Consider the following 10,520-nt stretch of genomic DNA (forward strand, 5'->3'; position numbering starts at 1 on the left):
TGTCATTTCTAAGATTTCATCGCACGATGTCGTTTATATCGTCATCGATGAGAGACAAAATGGATCCCCCCATCGCATGAATAGCACACACATACAAATCTCACAATAACCACAACAGGTACGTTTGTTAGGTGACTCACACTCACAAACACCTATCCACCTCTAGATTAGATTTCAAACTTTATCCATGTGCAGGTTCACCATGCCCGCTGAATTTCAACCACACACATACTCCCCACCTCAATTCAGACTAAACAAAAAAAAGTATTCTAAGATCCATACTCTAATTATTCACATCGTCTCGTCTCTAATTTTTTATTTATTTTATTTTAAAATTTTATTTAACTGATAATTTCCAATCATAATTATTTTTTTTTTTACTTTTTATTTTTATTTTCTTATATTATTTTTTTTTTCAACTTTCCACTTAATTAGGAATTTTTTTAAAATTCTAAATTTATTTATCATTATAGTTTAAGTATTCTTCAATCTTTAGGTTTGTTTTTTAGTTTAATTTTCTCATAATTTTCAATAGCTTAGGTTCACTAGTTAGAGGTTCGAGTTCTGTTTTTTATCAAAAATCGGGTCAATATCTGTTCAAATTTTAAAATACATATAATTTAATAAAATATATGAAATTTTCAAAATCAGAATCCAGGTTAAAAATCAGAAATACTTACACTCCTATGCAACGGTATTCCTGAATCCGTTTGAACGTTCTAATTTTTTGTACGCATACGACATGAATTAATTAATATAATTTTAAATACTAAACAAAACTAATTTAATCGAATTTACAATTTTCAATGACAACCCGATGAAAAATCCCGAAAACATCAGAATCCGTATCCAGGAAAGACCTATCGGCTTTCCATTTGTCGGATCGAATTTTCGTACTCGATGAAGGCTTTTGAGCTTTTCGAACGGTGAATCGAAATCCCAAAAGAGTGAATTTGATCTCCATTCCCGAAGAAGGCCCCTCGGCTTCCACTGGAAGGCCGATTTCCCCACTCTCGAGGAAAGCTCCTCGGTTCCTGTGTGGGTGGGTGACCCAACCGAGCTCGCACAGCCAGCCCGACACCAGTCCCGCTCCACCATCGCTCAATAACCACCAAAAAAATGAAAAGGCTTTACTTTTCTGGCGTGGGGCAATTCGACCTCGGTTTGGCTCCTAATGGTCGCCTCTCGACCACCTTGTGGCTTCCTAGCTTGCTTGAGATTCGGATGATGATTTTTAAACTTACAAACTGATTAATAAACAAAAATAAAAAAGGATTGAAAGAAATAGGGGAAGAAAAATGAAAAGGATGAACCTTTTACCTCGCTTGCCTCGGTGTTCGCCATCACACGACATCTCAGCCCGATTCTCTTCCTTCTTCTTCTTTTCGGCTTGGCTTCCACCACTCTCCCACCTCCGCCTCTCTCTTCCCTTTTCCGACGGCCGTTCTCAGCTCTCTCTTCCCTTTTCCGACGGCCGTTCTCAGCTCCCTCTTCTCTTTCTCCTTCTCCAACCTCCGTCTTCCTTTCCTCTCCTTCTTTCTTCCTCTTGGCTTCCCCCGTGCGACAACTCCTCTTCTTCTCTCTCGTCGATCGATTCCTCTCTCCTCCCTCTCTCTTTTTTGGCTACTCTCACAAAGGAAGAAAAACCATAATGTTTCGTACAAGCAAGGAATATGGTATAAAAATTTGATAACAGCAAACACAGAAAAGAAAGAGAAAGAGGCTATTGGTTCACTTATAAGAATTTCTCCTCTAGCTTAGCTCTAGAAATTTAAAGTCTTAGTCTTGAATTTTGATAGAATGCTTATTTGATGTTTTACCTTCAAAGAGAAAAGAATATATGAAATATATGGAAATTATTTCAAAAAGAAAGCCAAGAATATATAAAAAGAAAAAGAACCTGCATACTTGATCAAGTGAAATATGAAACGAATCAAAACAAAACAGCCAAAACAGGAAATAAAGCCTACTTGAGAAAATTTTTGGAGGTAGATGTATTAGAATTCAACAAACAATTCCATCTCAGGCAACCGATTATATTATATTTCCCCAAACGAGCATCTCCTTAAGTTAGCTGACACTCATGACACAAAAAAAAAACCAAGCAAGATCAGAACCCAAAAGAGCTACTCCTTACTTTATTAGTGGAGTCTCATAATAGAATTTATTATCATAACTCTTGGCAGATTAGAAAAACTCAAACCATATCAAGAAGCCATAAAGGAGCTCGGAATGTTATAATATCACCTTTGCAGGCCTTCTGATGTAATATGAGGCATGAAATGTCAAGAAACCAAAACTGAAATCAGAACTTGATGCAAACAAATATTATTTGGGATTCATATGAATCATGAAAACAACAGAACTACCGCAACGAAAATGCAGCATCAAATCCATCATAATGGAATTCCAAAAACAACATACTGCAAGTAACTAATTGACACCAAAAGGAACACAATAAAAGTGACCACTGTTGTTTCTGAATTTCTTTATCTGCAGATATGAATCTATTAGTTGAAAAATCAGTTAAATCTTTACACATTTATTTAAATAGCATATCTTCCACTTTGTGGCATGCCTAAGTCTTTTATGGGTTTTCTTTTTCTCTTGCACCAATTCAAAGCAAGGAAAATGACATGGTTCTTCAGTGATTTTTTTTAACAGGAAAAAGGTTATCCATAAAACCCTGAACCATTTTCCGGTCTTTTCAAATTTGTGCATAGCTAACTTGAACATAATGTCGAAGGAGAAGCACCTACCTCCTTCCCTCCTTACCAGAGCAAAGTGACCAGAGACTCTAATACATTACAAACTAAATTATATAATTTACGTAAATATATAATTTATACCATTAATCAGAAAATAAATATAGGAGATAGCAAAAAGAAAAAAGTACATAAACAAACAAATGGGAGCTAGGGAGACCCGAACCAATTTATATATTAATATTCCGTCTGATCTCCTAATTCCCCCAAAATAAAAAAGAACGTGAGTTTTATTGCACTTTTTGACCTGTCATGCGAGCGCGCCCGCCATGGCAAAGGTCGAACATGTAAATTATATAATTTACGTAAATATATAATTTATACTATTGGTCCAAAAATAAATATAAAAATTAGGGCAGAAAAAAAAAATACACAGACAAAAAAATCAGAGATAGTAAGAGTTTACCAAAATAATATTTTAATATCCCGTGCCATCTCTCAAAACCAAAATAATATTTTAATATCCCGTGCCAAGCCAATTTATATATTAATATCCTGTCCCGTCTAGCAATCCCCGCAAAACCAAAAGAAAAATGTGAGTTTTATTACGCTTTTTGACCTGCCATGCAATCGCACTTACCATGGAAGAGGTCAAACATGTAAATTATATAATTTACATAAGTACATAATTTATACTATTTGTTAGAAAATAAATATAAAAAATAAGAAAGAGAAAAAAGTACAAAGGTAGAGAAATAGGAGATAGGAGAGCCAAGCCAAAATAATATATTAATATCTCATACCATCTACCAATCCCCTCGAACCCAAAAAAAAAAAACATGAATTTTATTGCACTTTTTGACTTGCCATGCGAGCGCATCCGCCATGGCAAATGTCAAAAACTTAAATTATATAATTTATATAAATACATAATTTACACAATTAGTCAAAAATAAACTATAAGAGTTAGAAAAGAGATAGAAGTATACATACACAAAATTTGGTGATAGGGAAAGCCGAGCAAAAAAATATGTACTAATATCCCTTGTCATCTCCCCATCCCCTCAAAACAAAACAAAATTTTAATTTTATTGCATTTGTATGGCTGACTTGCCATGCTAGCGCACCCGTCATAGTAAAGGTCAGATACATAAATTACATAATTTATCTAAATATATAATTTATACAATTGGTCCGAAAATAAATATAAGAGGTAGGAAAAATAAAAAAGTATGCATGTAGACAATGAGAGATAGGGAGACTCGAGCCGAAATTGTATGTCAATATCCCGTCGCATCTCCCAATCCCTTCAAAACTAAAAATAGGGTGAATTTTATTGCATTTTTTGACCTATTATAGCAGGGCACCCGCCGTGGTAAAAGTTAGAATCATAAATCATATAATTTACGTCAGTATATAATTTACACTAGTTGTCAGAAAATAAATATAAAAATTAAAAAATAATAATAATACACAGCGCAGACAAATGGGGGATAGGAAGAGCCGGGCCAAAATAATATATTAATATCCCGTGCCATCTCCTCATCCCCCCAAAAACAAAAAGACATAAATTTTATTGCACTTTTTGACCTGCCATGGGAGCGCACCCGCCATGGCAAAGGTCAGACACGTAAATTACAATACTTGATCTTGTCAATTCTAATGACAAATAATTTTTTTCATCTCACAATTTTTCCACACATCTCACTCTCATTCCTTCAACACAACCAATCAGGTATGGAACGCCACATATGAGCTTTCCCAGTGCCATATGACCGTACGCACACTACAACACTGGATCTCATTGGAATTGAATCGTTACCAATTCTTGAAAAACTGCAACAAAAGGATAGATCTCATAAGATCTCTAACCTGACTAGCAAAAGTTCAACTTGATTATTCAGAAATCGAGTTCTTCTCTACTTTTCTTAAATCATATATCAAACTTTTGCAGGAACTACACAATCAATTAATAATTTTGTGATGAAAACCAATATTGTAGCGCGCAATTCAAACACAATAGTCAGAGGCAACATTGTAATAACTAACAGAATAATTCAAACTACGGTTTACTAAAAACAGGGTACCTATGGGTACAAGCAAGGAATATGATATAAAAATTTGAAAGAAAAATTTGATGACAGCAAATACAAAAAAGAAAGAGAAAGAAGCTGTTGGTTCACTTATCTGAATTTCTCTTCTAGCTTAGCTCTAGAAATTTAAAGTCTTAACCTCGAATTTGATAGAACGCTTATTTGATATTTTAACTTCAAAGAGAAAAGAATATATGAAAAGAAAAGAAAAAGAACCTGCAGACTTGATCAAGAGAAAATATGGAAACGAATCAAAACAAAACAGCCACAGGAAATAAAGCCTACTTGAGAAAATTTTTGGAGGTAGATGTATTAGAATTAAACAAACAATTCCATCTCAATAATACAAAAACAAAACAAAATATTGATAAATATGGGGAAAAAAAATAAAGATTCATGGTCCATGTACCTACGGTCTTGACCAAGAAAAGATATGAGAGGAATCATAACGAAACAGTCAACGAAGGAAGGAGAAAGCAAGAAGTGTTAACAACATGTTATATATCCGAATCAGAGACTGTTCTTGAGATGTGGAGGAACTCGAAGTTGATGACATCCAATAGGAAAAGAGAGAGATAAAAAGGGAGATAAACGTTATGACAAAGGATGATAAATTTGAAAAAAAAAAAAAAATTCAAGATCCAACACCTGTAGTCTCAATACAAAAAAAGTAGGAAAGGAATCAAAATGAAATAGCCAATGCAGGAAAGAGAGAGAGATGAGTGATAACAACATATTAAAGAACCAAATCAGATACTATTCTTGAGATTTGGAGAAATTCCAAGTCGATGACATCAAAGATGAAAAGAGAAAGAGAAAGAGAAAAAAGGAGATAGACACATAAGGATTCAATGAACAATTCTATCTCAACGATACAATACAAAGCAAAATAATGATAAATTTGAAAAAGAAAGAAAAAAATCAGAACAATACATTGCAAAAAGTTAAACAAACCATGTAACGGTTCAGGTAGCAAGCTGCAAAATGCCATTTAATATCCACCAAACAGACAAATGAGAAGAAATTGTTAGAACAGATCAACAACCAAGAAAGAGGTTCTTTTTAGAAAACAAATCTTCCAGCAAATTAAGGATCATTAAACAGTCTTTCGCCTGGCTTTTTTTGCATGCTCTTGCTTTCCTAGGAACAAAAAGTGAGCTATTAAGCATGCATTCTAACAGTCCAGAACATAATCAACTAGCAACCAAAAGGCCTAAAGGCATATTAGCCTTTGCACAGGCAGATTTTCCAGTAACACAGAATACATGCAAATCAACTCACACACTTTTGAGTTTCCTACATCCTATTAGATAGAGTCAATGGAGCATGCAAACACACTGGATAATGTAGGTGATCAATGAAAAGCAAGAAAAGAACTCATGTAATAACATCCAATGCAAACAAAAAGTGGTCAAGGCATACCAACATGCACTTTGATAGACTGTTCAAATTACGTATTCATTTACCACAAATATTCATAGATTCTTCAAGAATAAGTATGCACGTATACTAAAGTCACACAGCAACCAGCAAAATTCCCTTATTGCATCACCAACCGATTGTGAGTAACAAATACATGAAGAACGGTGAAATTTTAAAAGAAAACTGCCAAAAAGGGGAAAAAAAAAATCAAATATGAACAGCAAAAGAAAACTGGGCAATAGATGCCTCCCTGCCTCTCACACATTTCTCATATTTCCTTCAAATTTCATGTTCAACCGAAGAAAAAAAGTTCCAGGAAAAACCAAAAGAATACCTATAGGATTGATGCAAATAAATATACATACCGGCTTAATCACCAGTATTAACAAAGCACAAAAGCAACAAACATTAAAATCGATCCTAACCATTCAATTTTAAATTTATGTCCAACAATGGCACTACAGCAGCACAAGAATGCATCTTAGAGTTGAAGAGCATAGAGAATAAGGTCAGTAAGGAGCCTTCCTTCTCAGAAGCAGAAGAAGAAGATAAATCCAAAAGATGAGATTTGTAGCATACCAACAATTCCTCCACACTATCTCAAGACCTGGATATAAACTTCTACACGAACTCCTTTTCTGTCAAAAGAACCACCTCATAAAAACTCAAGTCCTCTCTGCTACAACTTCTCAACCTCAAAACCTGCAAAACCCTGCAACAAAGAAAGATTCTATCTTAAAAACTGTACATCAAGCAGACAGGTTCTCAGCCAAAATTTCCTTCGTAAACCCCATTATGTTCAAGAACAATTGAATTTCTGTCTTCAACTTCTCCTTGGAGGTCATAAGAAGAAGCTTACCCTCTAAACATAGTCACACTTTAATTTCTCCGGAAACCCATAACTTACAATCAAATCAAATTTTTGCTTGAAACTTTTTCCACTCAGGCAACTGATCATTTTATGTTGCCCAAACGAGCATATCCTTGAGTTAACTGAAACTCATGACACAAAAAAAAAAAAAGAACCAAGCAAGATCAGAACCCAAAAGAGCTACTCCTCGAAAGAACTCGATTAAGAATCTTATTGAAGTCTGAAAGTAGGCTTCTGGGTAGCAGGACAGTGGACTGTATCTGGGTATCAGAGAATCACCGCCTCTGAAAGAACTAAATCACATATTGAGGATTTTCAGGGGATTTTATGCAAGAATACTGATTCTAAAAGTCGGGCACACTAGGCGTCAAGAAACTCAAAGATTTGATTAAATTGTTGATCGCACCATATACCTGTGCTTAAAATTGATACCAGCGCAGGGGAAGAGAGAAAGACAAATGAACCTTCGGATTTCAGTGAGGGTTTTCGGCAGCTAAAAAGCTTTGGAAAGTCTGCATTCCCAGAGAATGTTGGGAGGTACAAGAGCTAGGGTTGGTTTAGGATTTAACCAAACCGTGAACCACTGAATCGTCAAACCCCGAACAGGTGCGCCACTCATCAAGATTGAGAAAACAAAAACACAATTAACCTATTCAACCAACAATACCCGCGTTTTCCAGAATCTACGATAAACAATAAAGAAAACACTGCTCGAGGGATTAAATTCTTGAAATGTTGCAAGACCAAGTACTATTAAATTGCAAATCAAGTCGAAGATAAAGTCCAAAGAAAATCAAAAGATTCACGTATCAACGGAATCGGATATAATTCCATCAATGGGTTCCGCTCTTGATCTTATCTGAAACGACAAATCCAATCAAGAAAGAAGAGAGAGACGGTGGGTACATGAACGCCGATAACATTGTCCGAATAAAGAAAATAACGTGATAAGCAGGCTCGCGGCGAGAGAACATATTGTCGGTGATAGTTGAAAATATTATTCGTCTTCGTCGTGTTGGGCTTAAATTCTTGAGGCGGTCTGCTTCGGGATCTTCTACTCTTCTTTTTTCTTTTGTTTGTGAAAACCTGGGGATTTTCTAGTTATATAGAGAATCAGGGTTTGACTTTGACCGAAATTTACATTTCCAGCTGTCATTATAACGAGTCAGGTTATTTAATATATTTTAAATAGTGCAATTTTTAATTATTAAAATATATCCTTCTACATAATAAAATATGTATTCTCATTATATTAAATAATTTTTTAATTTATAATTATTAACACAAAAAAAATTATATATTGATTATAAAAAAATAGTACATTTTTTATTATTAAGCATATTTTCTATATAAATCTAATATTTTTATATTTATTTAAATTTTAAATTATATAACATTTTTAATAATTTTTAGTTAATATTATTTTTTTAATAAAAAATATATCTTGTAATATATATTTTAAAATTTTAAAATATCTATTATCGATTATTATTATTATTACAAATATACACATATATTAAAAAAATTATATGTCATATTAATTTATTTTTAAAAATAATTTTACAAATGTAATAATTTTCACTATAAAAATAAAATTGATGTAAAAATAATATTACATTATATTAATATATAATAGCTATGTACTAAAATTATAAATTTAAAAATAAAATTTAACTTTTAATTGATTACCAACTAACAAAAATATTTTTGTTGAATATTATAATATATGTTAGTTATCCTTATATATAATAATTCGTTGATAATACTAAGCAGTTAATGTAAACGTGTGATAATTTAAATAAAGATTCAATATACTCACTCAAACCAACTATTTTATGGGAATAAAATAACTAATTGTTTAATCATAAACAATATAAAAACAAAAATAAATATTTATAATTTTAAAGTTTCTTTAGTTATTTTTTTTTTTTAATTTTCAATAATGTATTCATGTTTTAATCATAAGTAAATAACGATAAACCTGTCAAGTATGTTAAGATGAATTAATGAAGTCAGAGTAAGAAACATACCCCTTAATAAATTTGCATTTGCAGTAATTCATAACGTTGACTTTATGATTTCTAAAATGTTATCAAATCACTTTACAAGATTTGGAATATCAAATAATGGCAGAACATCCAAAACTTTCAAAACTATGACATGAGGTTTTCTTGAATTTCAACTGTAACCACAATGGAGTAGAATTTCAAAATCTGAAAACTCAAGCACCTAGAAACTCTAATTTAAGCTTTCGACAAAATATTATCCAACAGATTTATTTGAGTAAACATTAAAGTAAACTATTATATTTTCAATTTGAAGACATCAAAAGTTGAAAAGATGCTTAAGATTATCATAGCATGTAATTGTTATATATACAATATTCATGTATTTGTGATAATAAAAAAATTAAAGAGATCAATCATATCCTCCAAAATTCTTCAGTAATTATATCATAAATTTATACTTAGAGAAGATAATTGAAATACCACCAAGAAAAGAAAAGTTCAAGTACAAAACTTCAACTTTCCTCCACTAGAATCACTTGCCTTTACTTTCTCTGAAATTGTACTCAGAAAATCAAAATAAATCAGAACAACAATTGCATTTTTAAACAAGAACGATAACAATCATTAAAAAATTAATAAATTAAAAAAAAAATATTATCTCATAATATTTTATCAAAATTTTCAAGTAACACTCATGTTTAACCGTTTATTTGTGAGTTGATTTTGATACTTGGTGTTTATCCCTTAAGTTGAGATATCCAAATGATTTTAACACCATATCAACTTGATCAATTTCAACCAACTCATACGAGATTTTATCTTCATTGACATTACGTAGACATCCTTGCTACCTGGCATCATTTATCAGTTTCTCCTAATGAGCTACTATTACTTAAAGTTGTCTCATTCTCTAATATCCATTCATATAGTACCTGTAAGCATATGATACCTTTTGGTTTGAGTGATAAAGAAACGGAAAGCCAAATATGCTATATCTGAACTATTTATCTTCTGATTAGTATGATACCTTGCACAAGCTAGAGCCACACTGGCACTCTTGATTATTCGAAAGAAAACCAATTGATCTAGTTCTATTGGATCTCTCAGTTGATATGATTATCACGTCCTCTTTGCAACCTCAAAATCCATAAACAGAACGAAAATTTACAGCGAATCCACTCTCTTTTTGTGAAACGTATTTATCTCCAATTCTCTTATGGATCGCGTAAACTTGAGCCTTGTCTTGCCAGTCCCTAAAAGTCCACAAATCAATTTCGCAGTTTTATCATGGTGACACTCTCTTATTCTAATACAACTTAAATTTGCAACTTCCTGGGAATCATTTAATTGAAAGAAGAAATCATGCTTAAGATATTTGAAACAACGGGAGTTTCAATCTCTTCAGATAAATAGGCTGCAC

The 10,520-nt window shown here is 32.6% G+C and overlaps 1 long non-coding RNA gene across 3 annotated transcripts; it reads right to left on the reverse strand.

Moving 5' to 3' along the window:
• Nucleotides 1-619: 619 nt before the first annotated feature.
• Nucleotides 620-8,188, reverse strand: LOC110815983 (uncharacterized). 3 transcript variants are annotated; one of them, XR_015821599.1, is made up of 4 exons: nt 7,128-8,188; nt 6,800-6,932; nt 1,321-1,623; nt 620-1,247 (listed from the first exon to the last, which is right to left on the reverse strand). It is a non-coding gene; the product is annotated as an uncharacterized LOC110815983 (long non-coding RNA). The 3 variants fall into 3 exon arrangements; XR_015821600.1 differs by having other exon boundaries at nt 7,505-8,187; XR_015821601.1 differs by lacking the exons at nt 620-1,247; nt 1,321-1,623 and adding an exon at nt 4,079-4,541 and having other exon boundaries at nt 7,128-8,185.
• Between the last annotated feature and the right edge of the window lie 2,332 nt (nt 8,189-10,520).

Source organism: Carica papaya, chromosome 6 (assembly GCF_054855325.1).
Source record: "Carica papaya isolate Zhongbai chromosome 6, ASM5485532v1, whole genome shotgun sequence".
NCBI classification, from domain to species: domain Eukaryota; kingdom Viridiplantae; phylum Streptophyta; class Magnoliopsida; order Brassicales; family Caricaceae; genus Carica; species Carica papaya.